We start from the raw sequence: 26915 nt of genomic DNA on the forward strand, positions 1-26915 counted from the left end.
TAGTCTCTTTTCCAGGCGATACCTCAAAGCACATAGGAAATGTCAGTACTGCAGCACTCACTTTATGTACTAATTCTGCTTGTGGTTTGTGGTTTTCTACTGGAGCATTTTAGCATGGGCTGTTGTCTACAAGATGTTTTTGAGGCTCAGAGTTATCTATGAAAGCAGGGGTTGGTGAGGAAGAGTCTGACAAAACCCTCTTCTCCCCTATACTTTGTTCTCTTTGCAGCTGTTTTTTGCTCCCTGTGCACTGTCTAGTGACATGAATCATGGAACAGAAGGAACAGTTTAATCAATAAAGTGTTTAATTGCTAAAAATTATTTCACAACCACAAACTTACAGCCAAGAGACCACACTATCTGTCACTGAAGATGCATTATGAGGGAGAAACAAAGAGGTTTAAGTGTCATTAGCAAAACAATAATAAAATAACCAATAAAAATTGAAAATATGACTTAGTGAGAGGATATAAACATAAAACAGTGAAGTTCCCAAGATGGAATCATATTGCATTACAGATAATTCCATCTAATGTGGTTTAAAATGGCAAGCTGCATTTGTATTTTAAGGTGTGCAGACATATTTATTATGAGCAGCCACTTTACTCTACTGCTTCATGAATTCAAGGAAAAATGCAGCTTCCATCAAATTGAATTGCATTAAGTGGTCACTGCACCTTGAGAAGAACATATTCTGTTGCTCTCAAGTGGAAACAAACCTAAGAACAGGAATTTCTAGCTATTAGACATTGTGTCATATAGCAACGACTAAAGTGAATCAGTGTTTCAGTTCTAATCCTTTATATGCAACACTTCCTTGAATACTTACTCGCTTTGCTAGGAAGTGATATGTAAAGAGCCCAGTAAAATCATCTGCCTCAGCACTTCTGTTGTAATTAAATGCAGTCACATGTTGGCACAAGTAATGACCACCATCTGCTCAAATCCATGGCTAGTCTGTCCTTCACCACAAATCATGAATCTCCACATGTCCAGCAAAATACGCATTACCAGCTGATTCTCCAAAGCACCATATGAATAATCTGAATATGCAACATGCTTGTTACAGATGAGTGCTAATATATTTTGCCTCTAAAAACGCTCATCCAGTTCTGGATGCTTCAATACTGATAACATTAAACGCTTAAAAGAAAATATACTAAGTGACCTGGGTTGCAAAGTCAGGTCTCAGGAATTAGATAAAGCCAAGATTTATGTTGTCTCTTCAAGCTGTAAGCACTTGCATACAAGACCATATTCTGGGTTTACTTCACTCTCTGGGTGTGCCCAATGCTAATATTTCCCTGATTATTTTTATTTCATTAGTATATCTCACCTTTTTGCTACTCACCACTCAAATCTCATTACATTAAAAGATTAATAACTCCCATTAAAGTTTTCCATTAGCATTTCTACACCCTCAAATGAGGTCTGAGTACTTTGTGAAGTCTACGCTCTCCCACTGCTCACATGGTGGATTTGTACATGTTCTGCAGCAGACAGCCTCCAGGATAAAGTTCAGCGCTTCAGCAGTGCTTCAAGCTCTCATTCCTGTCTGGAAGGACTGGGAACAGCTCTGTCATCAGCCTGCTAATAAATAACTGGACATCACCTCTTCTAAGACTTGGAGTCATTAAGGTTATACTGTAGATGTCAATGTTGACAGGCCATGTATCAGCTTTGGATGTAGGTGTGAACAGTACACTTGTGAGCCTGCTTTTCACCAAGGAGAACAGGCACAGTCTAAAACCACATCAGTCTGAACCCATCAGGCTTTACTCACTTACCAAATTTTTCTTCCCAACAATTTTTTGAAAGAAGTGAGAATTATTATTCTCTTTTTGCAAATGTAGAATCAAGGTCTGGACAGATAAACGTCCAAATTTACCTCTAATTTGAGATGACTAATGCAGCATTCATAATGTCAGTCTCAACTTCTGCAACCAATCTTGAAGACATCTTATTTCACTACACAAGCTCTGCCTAATCTCTGAAGTCATCAAGCCTGGAAAATGAATAGGATAGAGGGTCCAGTGAAAAAACCACCTGGGGGTTAACATTAAAGACTGTGCAATGATACCTGTGTATGTAAGAGACATGTCATATCTGCATGCAGCCTGATTCTGCTGATCAATTTGCAGGCAACTTCTAAGTGAACACTGCTAATGAATGGGAGTGTCTCTCATGCTACTGATTCTTCTCTTTTTTTGCCTTTATAGACCTTTGATGAATAGAGAAAGATTTCCTGGTAGTTCTCTCAAGCACAGCAAAGTCTAAGAGCAATGGCCACACATTGCTACATGGGGAATTCTGATAAGACATTAAAAAAATCATAATAGGAGTAGTAAAGCATTGGAATAAGGGCTGGAGAGGCTGTGTCATCTCTACACGTGAAGAATTTGACAGCAGGACTGCGTGAGGCCCTGAGTGACTTGATATAACTGCAATCCAGCCCTGCTTGAAGTGGGTTTGGGCTGCCTTACTGCAGCAGTACCTCCCACCTAAGAGTTTTTCTGGGACTGTCCTTCTGTGATGTCTCCACACAGCTTATTCTGCATAGTGGAGTGCATCCCACTGCACTATGGACATGTTCATTGCTCAAATGAGAAGGAAATAAATGGAGCACATTCCTGACCCACTTCATTTTGAGGATACCATTTGTACAATCATACTCATATATGATCAGTTATTTATGCATGACCCCTTCTAAGTCTCCCCATGACTGAGCAAGCATCACACAAATATATAGTCCCAGTGAGGTGCCACAGTTTGGCTGAGGCAATTAGATCATCATTACTGGAAATAGTAGTGAGCTATATACTGTCTGACATGAGTAAATTCAGGGGAATGAAATACCTCGTTCCAAATTATAGTATCATCCATCTAGACTTTCTGATAGTCCTGAAAGACAGATGGTCTAGCAAATGGCTATAATCATCATATGGGTACAGTTTAACTCCATAAGACATGTTAAAACAGCAATATTTGCAGAAATATCAACCTGCAGATGTGAACGGGGCCTTCTGACTGGGTGGGTTCAGTGAAACACAGCGGTAAAATTTCAGAGAATATTTCCTTCAGATATTCTTCACTTTCAAAAACTAATTTCACAAAGAACTTAAAGATGACCAAAATTAACTGATATATCATTGGTAATAATGAATATGTCAAGCTCCAACTTCATGATCCTTGCTTTGAAACAACTCTTCTCTGAGACAGTTGAAAGATCTTCCAGGGTAGGAAGAACACAAGACCACACGTGCCTCAGCAAACAATGTTGAAAAACTACACCTTGTTCAATAGAAAAGGCCAGAGCCCATTCTCTGTTTCTGAGGCCAAATGCCACAGCAGCTCCTCAAAACATGATGGTCATTTTTGGAAAGGTCATAGGCCACCCTTCTTCCCCAGACTGTGCCTCTGGTGTTCCTGGGAGTGTACTGACTGCCATGGGACAAAGCACTGAGGAGTAGCAACTCCTACAACAAATAATCCCAATCAGTTCTCAAAACAGGAACCTCTGTACCATACTCATTTTAAAGAAGAGGAGTTTCTGGAAGCACATACTTTCTCAAAAAAGAAAGAAAAAAAAAGAAAAAAAAAGAAAACTAAGAAGTTAATCCTGGCATGATTTATCATCCCTTTCATCTCATGCAGTACTTGAATTGTTCCCTGTGTCATGGCCTGATCCTGTAGTCCTTTCTCCTCTAAGTCACCCTGTTTCTAGAAGAGGGAGAAAAATCTGCAGGATTAGGTCCTGAACTCAAACCAATATTCTTCTCAAAGGAAAATGATGCATTCTGCCTGCTCAGAATTGCCATGAGAGTAGGTGGCACAGGGAAATGTAATATTTATTTGGTAAATAAGGTTAAGTTATACTGCTTCACTTTTTTCATTTGAAGAGAGCAGAGAATTTCCTTCTCCCAGGTTTATTGGATTCAGTAAGTCACCCATGAATAGAGCATGGGGGGATGGGATACAGAGTATCTGTGGAAAGATCCATGCAACACACACAGATGGGATTAGTCTACTCATTCCCTAGATGTAATTGCAGTTTCACAGAAATTCTGCTAAAAACACATTTATTTGGCAGTAAATAAGATGACTAATTGCAAAGGATATCTGCACATAAATTCCAGAGTGAAATTTCTGGCACATTTCTAATTGTCATATAAAAGAAAATGACACACTCTCTACTCATTTTTCCTAATTAAATGCAAAATATGAAGTTATTGGTGGAAATGAAGGCTATTTCTGTTTAACCATGAAGTACAGCATATGGTTCCCTGATTATTGGTACACTGTGCAGCAGAAGTCCTGGGCAGATGATTTCAGGGGATGATCTGACCATGCCTGCTGCTGAGATCCACAGAGATGCTCTCAACCCAGATTTGAAAATTGTTCTGTATAGAGTTCTGTGAAGGATATGTGGTCCTAAATTAATGACTACTGTATTAGGACTGTTTGTTTGTTTTTTTTTCTCCAAAGTTCTCAAAGTGTCACATAAAGTTCAAACACAAACTTTGCATGATAATCAAGGCATTAGAACAATTGTTGCTTGCCTGTGACTTGTTTATAAGAAAAGGCTCATACAACCACCTAGTACCCAAAGTAACATGAGATATAATTGGCAGAAGAAGATGAACTCAGATCTTATCTATCCTAAGCCAATGACAATATTGACTCTTCATATAGGATTTCTAATACTGGAAAGAAGGTTAAGAGAAATTATGTGAAAATCATTTGCTGACAGCTTTGAATAATGAAGAAAAAAATTCCTTTAAAATAGCACACAATGTAAGCCACGCCAGTAAATGTAACATTAAACAAAGCCAGCCCTGCAACAGCAGTACAGTGCAAGTCTACCACAGACCAGACATGTTTCAGTAGTGCAGTGGGAATTAAATGTTGCTGCCTTTATCTGTACACACAAGAAGAGCTCTGTCATTCTGTCCACATAATGGGATGCAAAATATGCCAGTTTATTAATTGCTTAACATCTACCAAACAGCACAGTATTTCCCAAGTGGGAAAGCACATGCTAAGAGGGGTAAAAAAAACCAAACCCCACAACCAAACTATAATTTAAAGTGTGACAATTCTCAGTACTGGACATAAAAGGGATTCAGTAGGAATGCAGTTGGTTGAACACCGTCACTTGCCCTGACTGTGAGCCCTTCTTTATGCATGAGGATTTTGAAGTCTAATGAGTATGCACAGAGCATTCCCACTGATTCACCACCACAGAGAAGAGATTTGGCTGGGATTTCATCCAGAAAACAGCTAAGAAAATAACAAAACACAGGTATGGAAAAATCTCTGCTATGCTCCAGGATTCTACCTTCCCTCCATAATAGAGCTACCTCGTATGACTGCAGCTATTTTCCCTGCTTTGCTGCACATAAACCCTCTCTAAAGCACATTTCTGACACTTTTCCCTTAGGAAATTCTCCCATACACAAGGAAAATATGCTGCAAGCCAGGGTTCTCACTTGCAAATCTCATACGTTGAACTCATCTGCTCTGCACAGGAAACTCAAATGTCAATATCATGGTAAAAAAAAAAAGTCAGAGGCACCATTCTCCTTTTTTGTTGTTGTGGTTGGTTTTTTGTTTGTTTGTTTGGGGTTTTTTTGACAATTGAGCTCTGCCAACCCTTCAGTAATCAAAGATCATCAGTCAGACTCATACATAACCAAGTTATGAAAAGCCATGGATATTTTCAATCTAAAATGTAACATTAGCATTCTGGATTTGATCTTTCCAACACATTCATTTAAAGGCCTTTCTTTTTTTCACTTGTTTGACTGCTCCAAGTAGAGGTTTCCATGTGGCCACTTGCCTCCTGGAGCAGGGCCACAAAAAGAAATGCCAAATATTGTGAGAACTGTGATAAAAACTGTAGCTTACAATCCAGTTAAGCCTCCTCCTCCACTCATGCTTTGCCAGAGGGAGACAGGTGAGCCCCAGACCTGCCACTCTCTAATTCTCACGTGAAACTTGTGGACATGCTGCTGGTTACAGACCACTCCTGACAGTGGGAGAGAAGGCTGCAGCATTTGTAGAAGCAGTGTGTGGTCAGGATTTTAATGAGATGGGTCAGGAACACAAGCAACAGGGAACTCATGAGGAACAGGCCACGCATGGACTGGTGAGAACTCAACCTTTTACTGTTTTTCCATCTTCATGAACACGTCTCAGCACCAGGCCATTGACTCATCAGTGCCAAACACAAAATTTCGGATCATGAGATCCACGTACTGATCGTGGTTATAGTGACAGTCCTGAGATGCTGGCTACCCCTGGAAATTGTAAAGTCAAAACCAGCCTCCTCAGCTCAGAGATATTAATCTCCTTTCATTTTCTGTCGCTTAAAGAGTGTCAGCACTGATAGGACTGCAGGACACAAACCTCAGATGTTATTTAAATATATCAGTTTCGGGGAAAACATCAGCAAGATACAGCAACAATATGAGCACCTCTATCAGCCAGAAACATTTTATATCTAAACCTACAATTCTCTAGAGAAATCTTCAGACTCAAAGAAACAGTAAACCACTGTATAATTCATCTTCATAATCTTGATGTGTGGTTCTTATCACTGACATACTACTACACTCCTGGCTTTTATTGTAGTCTGACTCCTGTTAAAGGTGTCCATTTGGCCTTATTGAGGTTCAATGCAATAAAACCACCTTTTCCTGTTTATTTCTTTTGGAGTCAGCGAGCGACTCAGTGGCATTCTCCTGATGGGATGTTAAAAGCTAGACCTTACATTTGTTTCAGCAGTGTAAATCTACTGCAATACCACTGATTTCAGTGACAAAATATGTGGTTACATCTAGAGAAAACTATATTTATTTGGTGGTACAAGCCCTTCATATATAGCTGGAAACCAGGAAAGAATTTTGAGAAAACAAAGCTGTGCATTTGTCTTTTTTTTTTACTCTTCTGCAACTATCTGCTAGTGCCTGAGACAAGGTTTTAGACTAGATGGATCTTCTCTCTGCCTTCCTGAGGTCATCCCTATGTTCTTTTTTAGAGCAAAACCTTCAGAAGTGCACCTAGCCTACTCATCTACCCTGCAGAATTGCACCTCAGAATCCATTTCTTTAATTACATAAAATATTTGGGTCTTCTTGTTCAAGTGGAGATGTAAATAATGCACTGTATAATACATTTTAAAAATCACCTGGTATTGAATAAACCATTTAATTTAACTTGGTTAATTTGGAATCAATATTATAATTAATTCTGTACTTCATTTGTCTTTTGAAGTGGTGGAATAAACTAGTTTGTGTCAGTTCAGCCTTGTAGGAGTGTGTGAAATGCTGAGGCTGTATTCCCTCTTACCCCTGCTAAGTAAGACTTATCAATGGAAAGGTTCCCTGCTTCAAGGAGTGCTTTATAAAAGTGAAACAAAGTTTCACAACTTCATTCATCTGATCTAGTGTCTGATTTGATTTTTAAATCATTAGTTGAGCTGAACTGTACTAGCTTCACTTTAAGTAAATCATGAGGAATTGCCTGCCCTGCGTTCCTGTGGAATGCTGAAGTACTCCTGGGCTCACTTTGCTTGAAAGAGGCTCAAGGTACAGAGAACACCAGGAAAAAAATCATAGTCCTGCTGGCTCTAGTGAAGGAAGAGTCTAACCTGCCAGACTCCTCCAGTGCCACCCAGCACAGTACCCAAGTCTCCAGTCAGTATCACAGCCACCAGACACAGCTTCCCTCAGCTTTACAGAGAAAAAAATCCCCTCAAATTTACAATACAGTGCATATTTCACATGCTAGCAAGGGCAACAAGTCTTCTAGAAAAGCAGATTGTCACTCGTCCTGCCGCTCTCTCATCTGCTGATAACTCCAAAGCTGAAGGATCATCAGAAATCCTGCTCACACTTCATTGGTTTTCCTAATTACTGGTCAACCAGACATATGACCAGGGGGAACAGGCTGAGAGCTCACAAACACAGCCCACACTGCAAAAAGACCAACTTCTACAGAGGTTAAGTCCTTCTCTTGCAGCAAAGAGCTACTCTGCAGACCTTCAATTCCCTGTGATGTCCAATCTAAATATGTCACAGGTAATCATTTTTTAAAACCCTTTCCAAAATGTTGCATTCATGTTGTATGTCCCTCCCTTAGCAGAACGACTTTCCTATCCCACGGGACCTGTGCAGTGAAACAGAAATCAAGACAGGCTGGAAAAGTCTGTTTTCCACTTGTGCCCTGAGAGCAGTTTTGGGGTTCCAGTGCCCAACCAGGAGCACCAGTCTCTCGGTTTGATGTGATATCAAGCAACATTATAAGTGAAGATCAGTGATGTGTAAAGCAACCAGAAGGCTGTAAATAAAATAGTTAGAAAAAGTATGTCCTCATGGAGATATCAGAACGATTTAACGATTTAAAACTTCCTTTCCAGAGTCTTCTAATTCCCACAACTCTTATTTAGCTTAATAAGCACTGTGAACATGCAGATTTATTCACTAGTACTGGCAAACTCCTGGTACTTCCTCGATGCTCCTATTCCTTTAGCTGTGTGATTAACAAAAAATGCTTATTTTCAGGGAAAAGGAAAAAAAAAAGGTTTTTATGGTGCAGGGAGTTTTTCAACATCATTTGAATGATCCATTAGAGAGTCAGAATGTCAAACAGTAATTTAAGACAACAAAACTGTTTAAATTTCCCTATTTCTTGGGCAAACATTAATTTCTTGAGAACTCAAATCATGATTTATAAACACTCGAGGCCAACACCTCTGCAATGACTAAACCCCCCCTTGATGCTTTAGCTGACCAGCACAGTAAATACCTATTGATAGCTTAAGTTAACTACCAGTGAACAATGTCCTGGAAGCTGGGCTTTCTTTGGTGGGACAAAAATATATTAAGAAGAAATGCTGTGTCCAATGATATCAGTTCCCAGCAGTGTTGCTGCAATCTGCCAGTGTGCAGAATGTGGTCCAAGGGGTGATGTCCAACCCATCTCTAACTGTGAGGCGCTTCTCTGATCCCTGCTCTTGTCACTGACCCGGCAGCTGGACTTCTCAGGAGCCTTCTGGGAACTGTAATGCACTGCCCACAGCACAAGTCAGACAAGCGAAAAACAAGTGTGCATTTGAATGAGTTGCAGATCTTGGAGGCTTTGTCCTTAACATTGTGCTGCTGGCAAAGTCACACTCTCCTAAAGCAGGAGACCATCTGAAATGACAAAATCGGAACAGATCCCTGATTAATACAGTTTGCCTCTCTGCCCTTCACTGTTTCTCCAGTGACAAAAGCTGAATATGGGGCTGCTGTTAGGGAGCAAGGCCGAACCCAGATTTTATTAAGAAACACATTTTGCCTTCCCCTGAAATTCCTAAAATTCCTACTTCCATGGCTCAAACCTCTCTGTTGTCATTTTCATCCTCCCATAACAGATGCCCCTCTAACACATGCTACTGCAGGTTTACTGCTTAAAACAGCTCAAAGAAGAGTCTGTGTGACTTGGCTTTTAATAATTTCATTTAACAAGAAAGAAAAAATTAGACAAACCAAAAAACTCCTCATACTTTATTTATTTGTCTTATTGGATAACAATTTTTGGCAAGTGCTGCTACCCAGCTGAATTTAACAGCATACTAAGTTGTTGCAATACTGACAAATACAGAGCACACTTGTTTTAACAGTGTTAAAAATGATGACAACAAGAACCCAAGCTCTTCTCTGAGGATTATTGGGAATTTTGTGCCCTTTTCACAACAGAGATCTCCAGAGAAATTCTCTTGTGCCTTACCCAGTTTAAAATATTAAGATGAGCTGCAGCAAGCAGCAAAAGCAGTAGTCAAATGATGTTCTTCCCACAGCAGCCCTGCTAACTTCAAAGATGCATAGGGAACAGAGAACAATTAAGACTGTTTTTCAGAACATGCTGGTCAATACAGAGCATCACTGCTAAATTTTGTCCAGTAGCTAAAGGATAATTTCAGTTACAGAAATTTTGAGAGACTTATGAGAAGCAAACAGGGGATGGAAAGGCATCCTAAATCTCGCATTTAATAATTAACCTTTCTGAGACCAAAAGGGATCAAATTCAAAGCTGAAAACTACTTTAAGATAATTATGATAGTCAAGAGCCCTTTATAAGCAATATTCTTAATGTAGTTTCCACTCCCTTGGGAATGTCAAGTACTGGTTAGCCTAAATATATGTCAGAAGTTATATCATAATAGTGTTTTGGTACATGAAAAATACTCAAAGTGCAAAAACCAGAACTTTGCTGCATCTTAATGTAAAACCATCCCTGGGATCTTTTTTGGACATCTGGTCCTTCTTGTTTGCTTTTTGAGTTAGGTTTGATATTTTCATCACACCACATTCCTCACTTTGGCCTTTTTGCACTACATGTCCTGAGAAAATACAGGAGCTTGTGAGCTCTTTTGAGGCAAGAAACTCAATATTTGAATATCCAGCAGCAACTATAATATATCTGGACAGCACATGCTACATCTTGTGCTAAGAAAGCATCTTGCAACTTGCAAAAGGTAAGATAATATTTATCCTCCTAGCACAAGGGCAGAGTAAGTTAACAGACATATATTTTCATTCTTCATCTTTCAGCGTTCCTAGGGGGGAAAAAACCTGTGGCAGGAGGTCCATAAATATTTCTAACACTTTGGAGCTAGTCAAATTTTTTGAAACAAAAGTGTTGAACCTGCCACAATCTAGTCACTGAAAGCAACACTTCTGCTGGGAATGTGCTAATTTTGATGAAATCTTTAGAAAAGGTGTTTTATGTTTTGAATGGACTAAACACAAGAGAGACCGCGGGCAGTAACAATAAAGAGAGATAAAATATAATCGGGTGACCAAGACCAACAACTCAGAAGTAGGTCAGAAAAATTTACTTTACCAGTTTCAGAGCTGAGAGCTGAACTTGGCCACTTGTGTCCCAGGTGAATGTCTTTATTCTGCACATGGCCAATCTGTTTTTCTAGTCCAATTAATATTTAATTGTTTATGCAGCTGCAACAAGAAAGGCTGAGAGAAATCCAGCCCAGAGCAGCAAACTGCTGAATGGTTTGCACATTCCTTGGGGAAGTGGGAGAATGGAAAATGCTCTCTTTCTCTTTGCAGTTTGCCTAGAAGCTCTATTTTTTTTTTTTACCAAGAACTTACCCTGTTCTTGGGTTTGCACCCACACAAAATAGCAAAAAGAGAATATTTAAAGAAAAAAAACAAACCAAGCAAACCCACACACAAACAAAAAAAACCCCAAACAAACCACAGACTTGGGCATCTTTGTTAGACAGAAATATTTCTCCCATATATAACCACAAATAAAAAGTGCAGTGTAACTTTGGTCCCTTATGGACTCTCAGAGTTAAGACTCTCCCCATTTCAGCTTTTCAGCAAAAGAACCAGTTGCTCCCTCCCTTTTGAAGACATCTCACAGCAGGTTCTACATCAGTAGCACTCACACCCAGAGCCCTGTTGGCTTTGGCACTGACACTTTTCTCTCCCAAGACTGCAACTAAGATTAGTAGAAGTGATCAGATTGCTCAAAGATTGGCTAGTATTAACAAAAGAAACAGATATAAAAACTGAATTAAAAAAAAAAAGACAAAGAAAAAAGAAAGCTTTAATATAGAGAAAAAGATCTGCGATGAGATCTAGTTTACCCAAGCCTTTTATGTGGGGCACTCCTACCCCATCCCTTTTGAGATGGGGCAGCTGTTTCCTTCTCTACTTTTCATCTCCTCTCACCTGCCTTTTTTGAAATCACCCAAGGTCACTGCTATTGTCTGAGTCTTCTCTAGCCTGGTTAAACCCCTTCTGCAGATGTCAGAGGTGTGTATCAGAGCAGATGGCTCTACATTATCTGATATCCCTCGAAACCTCAACCGGGATGTGTGATATTACCAGCTAACACAGTCCTCCCTCCCTCCCGTTCCTGGTTAATTTTTATTAGCAAATTAAACACTCAATGTGTGCCCTGGTGCAATCACTGCAGTAGGTACTCAACACATTGCATCCATTACTTATCACAAATGTTTCTCCTGCCATTTCTATCCATCAGTGAACTGCAAATCGAAGCAGCATAACTGTGGATAATAAATGTTTTTCAGAAGTTGCTCAGTACACTGAAGTTACAAAGGGATCTGTGGGAGTTGAATGATTCCAACATCTACCACAGTGCTAAATACCAGCTGAACCATCCCTGTTCCAGGAATGGGGCACTTACAGGTGATGTAGCCAGTGACATTTCTGCAAGAAACTATGAGCTATGTGGGCAGCTTCTACACTGCAGAAATTAGACACTGATCTGTGCAGAGTCTAAATCTGCACCACATAATGAGAAAATGGCTCATCTTCTGGCACTGCCACAGTCAGTGTGCAATGGCAACATTTATTGACCTATCCATAGCTGTGACACAATTAATGGCAATTTGATTCCAGCAAAAATGCATGTGATTGACCCTACTTCATTAGTCTGGAGAGTATTTTACAAACTGAGAGCAAAGTGTTGTGATTCAGCAGATGAACTACAATAGTTGATTCATTTAACCTTATTTCAATTCCGACAAACCCAGTTACCTTTCAGAGATAATATATTAATGAAACAGCCTCTATACAAGTATTGGTCCAAGATTAAAGAAAGTAAGTGTCTTTTGTCTGGATTTGTATTTCAAATAGATCTCCATGTGCTTAACTTAATTGATTCAAGCAGTAGGTATATGATTAGACAGACAGATAGATGGAGTGTTTCAACCGATCTACATTCACGATACCACACAAAAGCATTCAAACAGCATTTTAGCTTTAATCTCAGATATCTGACTCCACATAAATACTTTTTCTAACCAGAACATCAGTTTACAAAGCTGCAGCTGGAGTAATGGCATGGAAGACTGCAGGACACTTTTGCTAATGACAAAGAGTCTAAATGCCTTTTAATTTTAGGCTGTGATGGGAAAATAAATAAGGCAGTTTTTCCTAGCCTTCTGCACTGGTGCAGGCACAGAAAAACCCTTGTGGGGCCTCAGTGAAGGACTGAGACTGCAAAACAGCCTTGACATTGACTTAAGTGGGCCAGAACTCCAGTCCCAAGGGGTAGGAGCAAAGTGGAGCTAGAGCAGCCAGAACTTGAGAGGCAAAACACTACATTAATAACAGCAACGACAAAAAAGATTTCTGACAAAGCATTTGATTAATAGAAAGTTGATTTTTTTCCTTGTGATGTTTCCAAAATGAGTCTGCTCCTGTCTCTTTTTAAAGGTATACTTGCCACAAACCAAGAGAGACAATGACATTTTTAATTTGGTTCAAAGCTATTAACTTTTGCCCAGTCCGTGGGGAAGAACCAATTTTCATTTTTGCTTTGGAACTGCTGTAGAAAGAAAAAGTGACCATTTGCAGAGCAATATGGACGTGATAGCCTTTGGAACGGGAACGTGCAGGATCAGATCCATGGTCCTATGGCCTTCCCATACCCTGGAGATGCACCTGGACAGCATGGGAAAAGGGAAGAGCATGCAGTCCACAGGGGGAGAAAATACACTAATTACATCTGGTATTTTCAAAACACCAGAAAGAAATTAGGGAACTAATGAAGTTGCCTAATTCCCCTAGGCAATAAGATAATTCCAGCTAGACCAGAAGTGTGAGACAGTGCACCAAGAAAACTGTTGTCCCTTTTGGGTCTGGCTGTCAGCTGGGATAGCTCAGCATTTCCACAGAAAGTCAGAGCTGTTTTGCACCCATTGAGAATGGGGCCCCATTTTTACATTATGTGTGTATGTCAAAGGAAAAGAAAACCTAGCTCAGATCAGACAGCTTATATGCAGTAGCCTGTTAACACAAGATCCACTACAGGACATGATCTGAATTAGGAAACCTCTCACTCACCCTGACTTGTCATTGATCACACCTCCTTTAGAGATTTAGAACACCTGAAAGGAACAGTTTAGACCGAATAAACTTCCAGAAACCTCCAGCAGTGAAAACCAGCATCAGTCCTTTCAGGGCTCAGGCTCCTGAGGGAGCGGGAGGAGGAAGAGCACCAGCTGGCACAGACTGAAGCACGCTGTTGCTGCAAGGGCTACTTGCTTTCACCTCCTTCTCCTTAGATTTTGTTAAGATACTTGTTATTTCTGCCTTCAGCATTCATTCAGCACATCTTGCTGGGTTGTCTTGCTATGCCTTTTATTTTCTAAATGGATGGTTCAAGCACATGATTAGCCCTCAGGCTGAGTCAAAGTAACAGGCAAATTAGAAGCCTAGAGGAATTAGGAGCCAAAAAGGCACTTGGAAATGAGCATTGAAAGATATTTAAGCTTGTCTCAGACCTTCATGCATCCTTCTGCTGTTGCAATAGCCAGGAGCACATTGTTCTACTCTTTTCTTATGAAGCTGAGGGATTTAATCTTATCTGGTTTCTTGCACCAGAAGTGTATAAAACTTGCTTGGGGTCTGCTGTTTTGTGTAGCTTCCATTTTACGCTCCTGTCATACACCATCCTTACCTGCTTGCTCAGTTTTTTTTCTTTTTTTTTTTAAAATTCCTTTATTCTTTTTTTCTTTTGAAGATAAGCTGTTTGCTGCAGAGAAGTTCAGCCTGTGTTGATTAATTCAGCAGCTGTCTCCCTTTGTTTTTCTTGTGAATTTTAAAGATGTAGACTGGATAGTCTTGAATCAATAATATGTTATCAGGACTTTTTTTTTATTTTCATCCTAAAGCAAGTAGTAGCCCATTGCTGATTTCCAACACAGAATCACCAGTCATTTCGATACAGTTCAGCTTTAATGGACTGAATCATTGGCTGCTTTTGTCTCTTACATAAAAGAAGAATCAGCCTCAGTAATCAGAGCTAAATCTCAACACCAGGAGGAAAAAAAAACACTCTACTTCCCGGTGCCAAACCCCCCCACATGCCCATGGCATAAAGAGAGCACTGTTAAAAGCACTGTTAAAGCCCCTTAGGCAAGGCCTAATAACCAAAGATCTTTTAATCTGGTTAGAGATTTGACCAGTTCTTTGATTATGATTGCCAGAAGAAAGACACAGTTCACCTATTCAATTACCATGGGATTGTCCCTAAATTGTCCATAGGTAAAATTGACCTGGCAGTTTCTGTCATTTCTCGTTTTGTACCTTTTACCATCTACAAATGTTCAGGTACAGGTTCTCCCATGAGACAAAAGACATTTTTTTACCTGATCCTATAAATTCCCTTTTCTGATTATTGTAAGATGTTAAAAAAAAATATACGTTTTCCCTTTTCTCAAATACACTTTTTTCCATATTCAGATTAAAAGGTTTTTCCTACAAATGACAGTTTTGCTGTGTTTCAATTACACTGGCATTACAAGACATGCTTCCTCATGATAGATACATGTGTTCACTTGCGTGTATCACCTTGGTGCAAAATATTCTGTAGGAGAAAGAGGTTCATGAACCTCATCTCTCAAATACATTTCTAAGTATCATCTTATAATGTGACACCCCTTAGTTCAGCAACAGGGCATAGGAAAGGACACAGATCCCAGGCCAGCACTGGAGAGAAAGCACCATCTGCTCATTGGTGTCGCTGTTTTTTAGTGAAGGCTCCTGTTCTCTAAACTTTGGGACAATAATTTCTGAAAACATGGCTATACACAGCATTCAGGGGAAAAAAAGGTAAATTAAAGCAGACTGCTTCAAAATTAGAGCTCTCAGTGTTAGTCAAAGGGACAATGTGATCAGGACTTCCCACCAGAGGTGAAAAGCTCAGTTGTTCCTGGCTGGGAAGTTATTGTTATTCATGTAGATGCTCTAAGTTCTGCTCTTGTCCTGAGAGTATTTTAAGTGTTTTTAACACATTCAAGTGTCCTAACAGGAGAATCAGTTGAAATTCAAGCCACAAGGAAGCAAGGCCAGGCCAAAAGATTGCAGCAAGCCAGTGGTCCAGCTCAGGACTGTGGCACAGGAGAGAGGCATTTCCTCTGTCTCCCATTGACTCGAATATTCTGGAAGCAGCTCTTCTGAGAAAATATGTATTTGTTACTGCAGAACGCAACAGTTTCCTACCAGATGAACTCACCTGGAAGACTGGAGGGTTTGAGTACAAAACTATTAAAAGCTCTGCAACACAGAGCAAGAAAAAGGAGTTATGTAAGTAATGGATTTTTTGCCCTTTTTCTCAGTCTCTGGTTTCTAGACAATTCTGGCTGTAAGAAGTGTGGATCTGCTACACAGATTGCACTACAAGAGTAATCAGTGACAAACAATTCCTACTAGTTGAAACTTGCCAGAGTAGTAACCTACTACTTTATAACTCCAGTCTTATTTACAGAGCATCTAGATTGTACTAACAGTACTGGAACACAACCAAGCTGGTGTGAAAGCATCAATTCACACATTCTTCATGGATTTCTAGAGAGAAACTGAGTTGCATGCAGGAATGAAACACAGACACACTCCCTGCCCTCTAAATAGGCAAAGTCCTCTGCAGGCTTTTCTGTTGGGCTGCACTGCCAAAGGAAGCATCAGTATTTCAGTCTCTCAGAATTACCAACTGAGCTACTGGCCCAACAGTTTCTGAAAAACACAAACGAGTGAATTTTAAACATGATCATACACCAAAGGAAATAACTTCAGGGAGATACAGCTGGAAAAAAACCCCAAACAAACAGAACATTTCTTTAAAGGATGTTGAGCTCACCTCCTGCTCCCCACAATAAAATGAACGAGATGCCTTCTTATCCCTCAATGAGAACAAACACAGTAGCCTGAAAATCTGACACAAAGGATATATTACAATGCCCTTGCAATGTTTTGTACATGTAAGGCCAGTTTCCACTGCACCATTATTTCTATTGCAAAAGGTTCTAGTCAAAATTGCTTCCACAGTTTCAGGCATTGTGATTGACGCATGACCCCAGCTTAAAGACAAGTGGAGTTTTATTTGAACTACATGGAATGTCTGAATATGGAAAAGAAAGGAAGAGAGAGCAAAGGTAACAGGAATAGAATAACACAGTCCCACAGATTACAGCCTGACCATCCACAAACTCAGTGTCAACTAGAAAATTGATTAGTTGAGTCACTAGTTTGTTAGATTGAGTCCCTTCTTTTTGACTAAATTAAGGTTAATGGAAATAAAAAAAAACATAAGGACTTAGCTATATTTGTTCAGTTCTGGACCCTTCACTTTAAGAAAGACATTGAGGTGCTGGAGTGAGTCCATAGAAGAGAAAAGCAGCTGGGGAAGAGTCTGGAGCACAAGCCTGATGAGGAGCAGCTAAGGGAGCTGGGAGTGTTCAGCCTGGAGAAGAAGAGGTTCAGCGGAGACTTTATCACTCTCTACATGAAAGGAGGTTGTAGCCAGATGAGGGTTGGTCTCTTCTCCCAAGCAACGAGTGATAGGACAAGCAGAAATGACCAGAAGTAGCATCAGAGAGGTTTAGATTGGATATTAGGAAAAAGTTCTTCACTGAAGGAATGGTCAGACATTGGAATAGGCTGCCCAGGGAAGTGATAGAGTCACCTACCCTGGAAGTGTTAAAAAAAAATCTAGATGTGGCACTTGGGAACATGGTTTAGTGGAGGACTTGGCAGTGCTGGGTTAATCGTTGGAATTGATTATCTTAAAGGCCTTTTCCAACCTTAAGGATTCGATGGTTCTATGATTCCATAGTTGTTTCAGAGATAGGTAAAGTTTTCTTAAGGACATTGCCCCAGTTAAGAATTATTCAAACTACTGAGGAGTCATCAGGTGAGATACTGTTCTCTGTATGTGTATACTGTCTTTGTATTTCTGAGAAATTTTGCTCTCTAACAAATGGTTAGACCTCAAAAATTATGAGATTGCATACAAAAAACAATACCATCAAGTTTAAATTACATAAATGCATTATCTATTTCTCTTTACAGGAACAAATTCTGTTCCACCTTGATTTATGTGTCAGTACAAATTTTCAAAGAGGCACACACAGATGGTGTAATAGCTTGTGTCATGAGATCATTTAGTAATTAACCATTAATACAGTAATCTTTGGGCACATTAGGGAAGTGTTAAAGGCCTAATTCAAAACTGCATGTCTTTGGAGATCTTGCTGAAAACTTTTACTGTTTTCTCACTTAATTTTACGTAAGCAAAGCATGATGGTACATATCTTCTAGGAGAATATCCATATGCCCTTAATCCAAGGAGAAAGAGAGAAAGGGGGTTATATGGGAATTGCTTTGATATTCTTCCAGTTTCTACTTGAATGACAAACCCTATCTCAGCTTTTTGCTCCCTTGTTCTCATGGGAGAGCAATTTCAAGAGAGAGCTACCAGTAGCCTTGTTGTAAACACCTAAATAACATATTTTATCTGTATAGGACTGGCAAGAATTAAAGATCTGAATATATTTCATAGAGAAATAGATAGAGTTTTGGCTGAAACAGAGGCAGCACACTTCAATCTCAGTACAAAGTGGGACACACTGTTCTGAATTTCGTTTAGTTATGTTAATCAGCTGAACAACTTGAGAGAAGAACGTCATGAAGGGTAACCAAGGGGAGAGGTGATAAGGCTCATTTCCTTATCGGCTGGACAGAAAGTGGAACAGAAAGGGTTTATCAAGAAGAAAGGCTTAGAAAAAAATTGCAATTCAAAATAAAAATGAATCTGTTGTGTCTGTATTGCTAATATCCAGCAAAGTTGTGCACTTTATCCCAAATTTCCTTCCTCAAAGGTATTCTGTACATCTCCCTTGAGAACCAGGATCAGCAAGGCAGAGATAAAGCATTTTGCAAGAAATGTTCTTCTCTGAATACTGGCTCTTCTGTCCTTTTCCGGTTATCAGCACAGAAGTATTTGGGTGCAAAGTCACTGTTTCACTCACATAACTCCAGGAAGGTGTTTGGAACATTAGAGGAAGTACATCACATTGTAAGGTTTCTACGTAAAGAGCCCACTGGTGATTTGGATGTCAAACCCCTTTTTTGTGGTGGTTTTGGACATACTTTGGAAGCTTTTTTATTTGTTGCTCTCACACTACCTGATTCTAAAAAGCTTCTGATAAATCAGTTTGGTGAGGTTTAGGAGAGCTGTTTAAAGGATAGCAGGGAGAGGATCAGCATGTGTTACTTTTCCAGTGCAGGAGGTAATCACAGAGTGATTTTCTGTATCCCATATGGGGTAGCAACATAAAAACCCTAGACATTTTATACTTGTGTGCTTAAAAGTGTTGTTCAGGTTGGTTATTCAAAAATGTCATTATTTCCATAAAAAAGCATCCTGCTGCATGGAAGTTATACTGAGATGGGCTCTGTGCGTTTTCCCCTCAGTGTAGATGCAGATGCAATGATAGCTAACTACATCATGAGCAAGGGCTGTGTTTTGAATAATAGCTTGTTGTGTAGCAGCAAGTGTGCAGGTTTGTGGGTTTTCTATGAAGAACACTTTATAGATTGCTCCTTTTGCTGTTGAACACGATACCTACAAAGTTTGCCTGCCATAGGAATGTTCTTACGATGGAGGACAAGGTAGTTAAAGTATCTGTGCTAAAATAAAAAAACAGAGAAAAGACTTGCTACCTGTCAGACTGAAGAATTATATGTCCTACTCCTTTCAATCACATTGTAAGTGTGTATAAACTTGCCTGCTATCCCTACTGAAAATTCACTCTGGATGTCCAGCTGTGATTTCATGATGCTTTACAAAACCCCATCAGCTGTTAAAGTCCATTTGCTCTGGAGATTTCATTATGTGAATATTTCAAAATCCATTTGTCAATGAATAGCAGAATGGCCAGTCCTATCTTGGGGGTTAATTCTCACTGAATGTTTGTTGCCTTTCTACTGACAGCTGAATGACAAACCAGTGCAAGCAAACCATTTGAAATAATAAGAAACAAACCTATTTCTATGCTAATATGTTTGAAACACTACATTTCTCTGACAATATTATAATGTTGGAGTCTATAAAATGTCTACAGAATATTTGTTCTGTTTCTGTGTTAATAAACAAGAATTCATTATTCTAATTTTATCCTTCATTCTCTGTAACCTTTGCAGAAAGAAAAAAAAAAGCTCGTAAATAACAGTGGTGATAAATTAGCACAGAGCACTAGACATATTTACATGGACATAGACTTCATATTGAAACACTAATTACCGCAGGCAAATTTAGTTTTCCCTTTAATCAGATTTTACAGGTAATTAGCAGTCAACTAAGATTAATTACAATTCATTTTGTGTTAATGTCATCTTTTGGTCACAGAAAGTTTACACAGTATTTTATTTACCAGATGTAAAGCTAATTCTTACACAGACATACCAAAGTTTTGCAAACATGTTTTTAGTTCACCACACACCTCTTACTTGTCTTAGAAATATGCTTTTGCATGAATATCTTTGGGTCTCCAGAGAGCCATGCAAGATCCCCAGGCACACCAAAACTACTGTAAAGCTGCAAACGTTCCACCCAACCAGACCTCCACATTATTCAGCTGTAGTCAAAAGGGTTATCAGGACTGTTAAGCTCAGTACATTCAGTCTGAGACCACACTTTTGTATTCCACCCCATGTTGCAATCCATGCGCTGCAGCTACTCAGAAGTCTCATACAGGAAACTCACTGCCTCAGGGGCTAGTCCTACCTGGATGAATCAACCTGATTCACCAAATCTCACTCTTGAACTAATAAAGCCTCCATTTCCCATCCCCTCCCAGGCCACTTTATAGAGATGTGTGAAGTCCCTTGTCAAATAATTGAGATCACATTACAGAAGTTATTCTCTACAGAACCAAAGCATCTCCTGACCTGCCACTGTTTAGGAATATGAAAATAGAGAGGAAATGAGTTTTTAGGCCTCATCATGAATAGTCAGCAATCAGAGCTGCTACCAAAATCAGAGACCATAGAAAACTACACCTTCTGAAAACCTGCTCAGAAAGTGAGCTGTAAAGATCAGACACAAAGCTCAGGGGAGGCTCATAGGCTCCAGCATCTCAGGAGGCATCAGAGTTTAACTCCAAACATCCCACTTCCTGGGGCAGGACATGTGAAAATGGTATCTTGGATATAACTCATTGGTTCAGAACAGAGAAAAAGGTCTATCAAATAAAAGACAGAACCTGAAAGACAGAAAACATCAGTAACCAGTTCCCAGGAGAGCCACAGTGCCTCTACATAAGTGGAAAGGGTGGCCCTGAGCAAAACTCACTAGTGAATAATCTCTGTGAAAGGTCAAATCCCTCTGTGGAGCACCACTGGCCCTGTTTCACACAGGCTTGATCTCACTCAGGTCCCAACACATAGTGCTTCCCTTCTGACTGCCCCTAAGCCTTTATAGGCATGGAAAACTCTAGGATGTGGGTGACACCAAAATTCTGTGAATGTGGGGACTCGGTATCATATTTAGATGGAGGAGGTAAGGGCAGGGAAACACTGAATGGATCTTTCCTCCTGTCACATGCAGCTTGTGCTAACTTTGTGCTGGTGTCAAGTGAGAAAACACTCACTGATGGGTTTTAATACTCCTCTCTAAACCAAAAAGGCTTAAATGTCACAGTCTGACCTCAGACAAGCAAAAACAAAATGACAGAAGTCATTGTGGGGATTCATACAGATATTTCTCTCCTCTGTTTTCCATTGCTTTCTTCTCATCAACCTCAACAAAACAAAACCAAGAAACAATCAGAAATACATGAACCAAAACTGAAGTGGATACATAACTTACAGCGACTGTTCAGTGTGTCTGACTGTGGAGCAAACTGGAACTGCTTAGCCTGAATGAGGAAATAAATCTGATTGAGAGGCAAATAACTGGGAGTATTTCAAACTCACTTGAGGCAGAAAAGCAGAAACACACACTCAGTGTGTGCTCGCTGTAAAGCTTCCAGCTGCAGTTACAAAAATCACAAAACACATTTCTTAGTGTAAGACCAGAGTTTGAGGAATTTTTTCCTCCATAACAACATGGAAAAGTCTTTTCCATTATATCAATTCCCTCCTGCTCAAGTGAAAAGTCTCCTGAGAATCTCTGCCCCAGATAAAAACAACCCAAATGCCTGGAGACCATCGGGCAGGAAAATGCTTGTCAAGTCCTTCTTACAGTGGGGCAACATGGCCTTTGAGCTGCCCATGCAGCTGTGATAATGTAATTCTGGAGTCACAATACAACTGAACAACAAAAACCCATTGGAACTCTATTTTTATAAACTTCTTGGGATGAGTCATTTGGCAGTGAAATAGTTCAACAATATCCTGCACTGATAACCAGTTTTCATCCAGTAATTTCTAAACACTTTACTGGGTAAAGCTTAACCTACATCATCCCTGTGAACTAAAAGCTACTCCACAGAGTTTTTTAGAGGGAAAAGTGAAAGAAGGTCCAAGACGAAAAAATGGTATTACAAAGGCAACTGTAATAATCAGTGATAAAATTAGAAACAGGAATAGAAACACTGACAGGCCAATTTTCATACATTAATCTTGGAAGAGTATTTCTCTCCCTGCAACTGTGTTGCAGAGGTGATCACAATGATTGACTGCAGCAGTCAGACCTCCTAATAGAAACAATTGTATTAAAATTAATTAATTTAAAATTTAAAGAATTAATTTAAATTAATGAAAATTAATTCTGCCTGCACATCAATTCCATCTTTGCATTTTCCTAATTAAAGCCTACAAGCTCTTTTGTTTATCGATCATACATCTAGAGAACTACAGACAGAACGTCATCATCACCGTCTGGCACCAGAGCAGTTGTCCACGTCCACACTGGCCTCTGCAATAACTGCAATAACTCTGACTGTGAGTTTGTGCCATCCCAGCAACGTGGTGCCATGCCAGGCTGTGAGGTCCAGGCTGGATTAGACACTCCCAGCTGGTGTGAACACAGAACAGGTATTACACAGCCATGTAACACCACTATATAAATTTCCTTTTCTTCTGCTGAAGTAGATGAGTAGAGAAATGGCTTTTCCTTCCCAGCACTTCTATGCTTTAGACTTTTATTAAACTGGGGAATGACAGCTCTACCAAGACCTTAATATCTACTTAATATTAGGAGGATATTTTTCCTGTCCCCTTCATCACCCAGCACGGTGACCCACACAGTAATACAGGAGTCAACCAGGTGATGCAGAAAAACTTAAGTCTACCACCTGCACTAAAGAAAGAAAGCTGAGTTGTTAAGGCCTATGGAGGAGGACCTGTTGCTCTTATTCCTGCACAATTCCCACTTGAGGACATGGACAGACCTGACATAATGTTTTTAATGGTCCCAGCTATTCAGACTCTTGAATCCAACTCTGTAGGGTTCAAGGGACGGCCCTTATTGCTGCTGAGCAGTAATGCTACCACAATGCAGTTTCAAAGAAAAACTTTTTAGATGAAGTCGCTGCATGTGTGAAACTAAAGTAATAAATGTGGCAAAATAACACTGGGGCTCATCATGACATCTGTGTGTTTGCACAGCACCTTGTACCAGTCCTGCCTGGGGCCTCAGAGCAGTGCTTGGCATTAATATCAATGTTCCCTACAGACAGCAAGTTCATTAAACTCAGTCAGGAAGCAAACTGAACTCAGCAGACAATGGAAACAGCACAAGACCAATTAAGTGAGACTTCATACATCATAAATGTGTAAGAATTCTTAGAGGCTTCCACTAGATTTCAATAAAAAAAGTCCTGTGTCAACAAGCTAAGCAAACTATTTATCAAGAGGAAATAAAAAAATGGAGACAACTTTCAGTGCTTACATAAGATAGAGTATTTAAAAGTATTGTAGTTTATGCAATATTTCAAATGCAAAGTGAGGATACAAAACCCACTTTACGTCAAACAAGTTTTTAGCATATACTACGTAAACTTCAAAATCAGCAAAAATTTATAACAAATGGGTTATATCTGTCTTTGCTAAGAAACTTTTAATTCTTTTCTCTTTCAATGTTGCTCCATAGGTACTGCTCTCTAAAGTCTTAATTCCTCAAAATACCTGAGGCTGTTGTTTATATTTTTTCCAAACAGCATGTTGGAGCACACCAGCACCAGCTTTTATTTCTTCTACAGGCTTCTTATCTTCCATCCAATACAGAGTATCAATACTGACCATTGCTGTGCTCCATTTTCTTCTCTGACTTAATTTGTACTGATGAAATATTTTCATTCTTTCCCAGTATCTCCTTATGACAGAAACGCCTTCAAGAGCAGTCAAAATACTTTAGTTACTTCTCCCTGGTTCTGAGTCACTTACCTCTATTCTGAATCACTATGAAACACTGCATTAAGTGCTATACTTAGAGTATATTGCAAATATAATGGGATTTGAAATACATTTCAAAAATCAACTCGTCATATATCAATATGAGCAATGCATCAGGAGACTGCAAATACATAACTATCTATAAGTAGAAGTAAAATTCTCATCCTTCATGTAAATTAGACAAATAGGAGAGCAAGTCAGCTATTCTAAGTAATGTTGGGCATCTAAGTTTAAACTATATTTTCAGAAGATTTTGAAGGGTCTCATCCTCTAACTCAAGAGGAAGAAGCATTTCATGAGGTCTGATTCATTAGATAACTTAGCTTGGCTCATGGATTCCCAAACCATGGTGCTTGGCAGTGTACCCTCAGTCAGTAGTCTTTGGGCCACTACCTGTCCACAACATACCCCAGAAAACAGACCCCCAAAAGGTAACATGATTCCCACATTGTCAAAACAAGAACAGAAACAAAACAGAAAAAATACCAACAGCAAATGAAAATGCAAAGTTTGACCTAAACTATTTTCTTATGTAATTCTGCACAAGAAGGTTTGTAATTCTTTTTTAAGAGTATATAGTCTGTGAATAAGAAAGGGTGAAGACATTGATGTATAGAAATGCAGAGAGCATTCAGAGAGTGGATGTTCTCAGGGTGTTGGTGTACCTTGCTTTTTGTTCATTAGCCTGCTTTAAAAAAGTCAAACTTTACAAGAACCTGTTGAGAGCTTGATTCCTTATATTTTGCAAGTTCTCAGCATATTATGAGACAGCTAGAGATGCCTATAGTACTTTCTTAAGGCTACTATTCTCTGTAGGTAACTGCTTTAGCTGGTGCTTTCATATTGCTTAACCCTCATTGCAGACAGGATAGGACCATGGCACAACTTTTCTCTTACAATGTAGTGCACATTATAAAAAATCTTCATATAACCCCTCTTGATTCAATGTTTCCCAGTAGTACTAGTCCAACTTTCTGCGATCATTAATGAAAATATAAGGCTGGAATTTCCTTCTTCAGCAACAATACACAGCAGGAAACTGTGCAGTATGACTGAAAGTGATTAATAAGATTTCCTTGAAATAGGGCACTGGCAAAATTCCCCTAGTACTTTCAAACTCCAGTCAAGAGAAATCAAACTGAACAAAACAAGAAAGTGATCCTCAGTTTCTATATTGAGGATCAGAACAATGCTCTAGCTGAGTGGGTACCCTATTTCCAAGTGTCACTAACACTTTTAACCTCAGAGAGATGCATATGTGCTCCACAGACAACTAGGAGAAACCCAGAACAAGTAGGATTCTTTGATAACAGGACATTTGAGTATAAAAGGCTATGCCTTAGAGAACAGGAAGGATTAGTTAACCAGAAAACCCGGCCCTGTGTGGCCTCGTTTAAACTCTCAAATTGAGTGAATGCTTCAAATAATTTAGTAACATTATTTACTTCAATAAAAAGTAGATTCTGCAGGCTCACCAAAGGAATATTTCAGTATATTTAGGTTCTTAGGCAATTTCCATCATTTCAGTTCTGATTTTATGATGAAAGTTAAGGACTAAGCTCAGAAGGGTGTCCTTACTCATCTGCTTTCTGGGAAGCCAGGTTATGTGTATTTATCATTGTGAGGTTAACAGTACTTTCATTTAAGGTTATGAGGTGTCCCCTTGTCTGATCTTGGTAAACTAGGATAAAATTTCATCCTTCCTAATATGACTTGCTTGATCAAAAAATAATCCAGCAACTGATATTGACACCAAAAGATAGATTTACTAAGAGATGACTTAGGACAGTCATAACTATTTTGCAGAAGGAAAGAATGAAACGCCAGCAGTTAAAACTGAGAGCACCACAACTGAGCAAGAAAAAGAGAAATCTCTTATCTAAAATGTGCTGGGGGAAAGAAAGAATCTCCAACTAAATTCTGCACACAGAGATGCAAAATATAATTCTCGCATGCACCTAATCATAACCTGTTCTCTACTTCCAGCTCAATGAGTGCCCTGAGGCCAACAACTGCTGCCTTGGTGAAAGAAACCCACACTACCATAGTAAGAGCTTTCCTCTAGAATCAAAATACATCTCGTAAAAGCACCTTACACGTGTGGACAAACCTATTAAATAATTAGTAAATAAGAAATAGAGTATTTAAAATGGATGTCCCGAGAATGTAGCAAAATACTGAGAACAAGTTGAAATAATAATCTACATTAATAAGGCTGAAGATTCTCTATGAAGAAATCTTGTGTATAATATATAAGAAATAGAAAATTAGAGCTATTATTTCTAGAATGTTGCATGCAAAACATATACATAAATGTATGTACAAACACACACAGGCACATATGATCCTGAACCCTTTCACACCCTAAGGCACTTTAATTTTGCCTCCACACTTTAGTTATGCTTCTTTCTGAAAGGTAAAGACTTAAAATGGTTGCCTCCTATTCCATTATCCTTTCTCAGCCTCTATTTTGACACAGGTCCTTCTGTTGCATGGTGGCTACGACAATTAGTCCATGAAAATATTACACTATATATAGCTACTTGCATTATAACACCTTTCAATAATTACCTACAATTTTCAATAAAGGAAGATCTTTGGGATAGATCAAACAGCCTGGACTCCCTTTTAATTAAATAAGAGACAGCACAATTGTCTTTTCGTAATCCTTCAAAAGAAGAAATTAAACCCTAGAAT

General features: G+C 39.3%; 1 protein-coding gene and 1 long non-coding RNA gene across 7 annotated transcripts in view; one reads left to right on the forward strand and one right to left on the reverse strand.

Moving 5' to 3' along the window:
• Positions 1–26915, reverse strand: part of DPP6 (dipeptidyl peptidase like 6) — a 547706-nt gene that overhangs the window by 195502 nt on the left and 325289 nt on the right. The window lies entirely within an intron of this gene.
• Positions 7973–26801, forward strand: LOC113969307. Its single transcript, XR_003534820.1, has 3 exons — positions 7973–8081; positions 15856–16130; positions 26205–26801. It is a non-coding gene; the product is annotated as an uncharacterized LOC113969307 (long non-coding RNA).

The sequence above is a fragment of the Neopelma chrysocephalum genome, unplaced genomic scaffold, assembly GCF_003984885.1.
Source record: "Neopelma chrysocephalum unplaced genomic scaffold, ASM398488v2 Primary Assembly neopelma1_72, whole genome shotgun sequence".
NCBI lineage: Eukaryota > Metazoa > Chordata > Aves > Passeriformes > Pipridae > Neopelma > Neopelma chrysocephalum.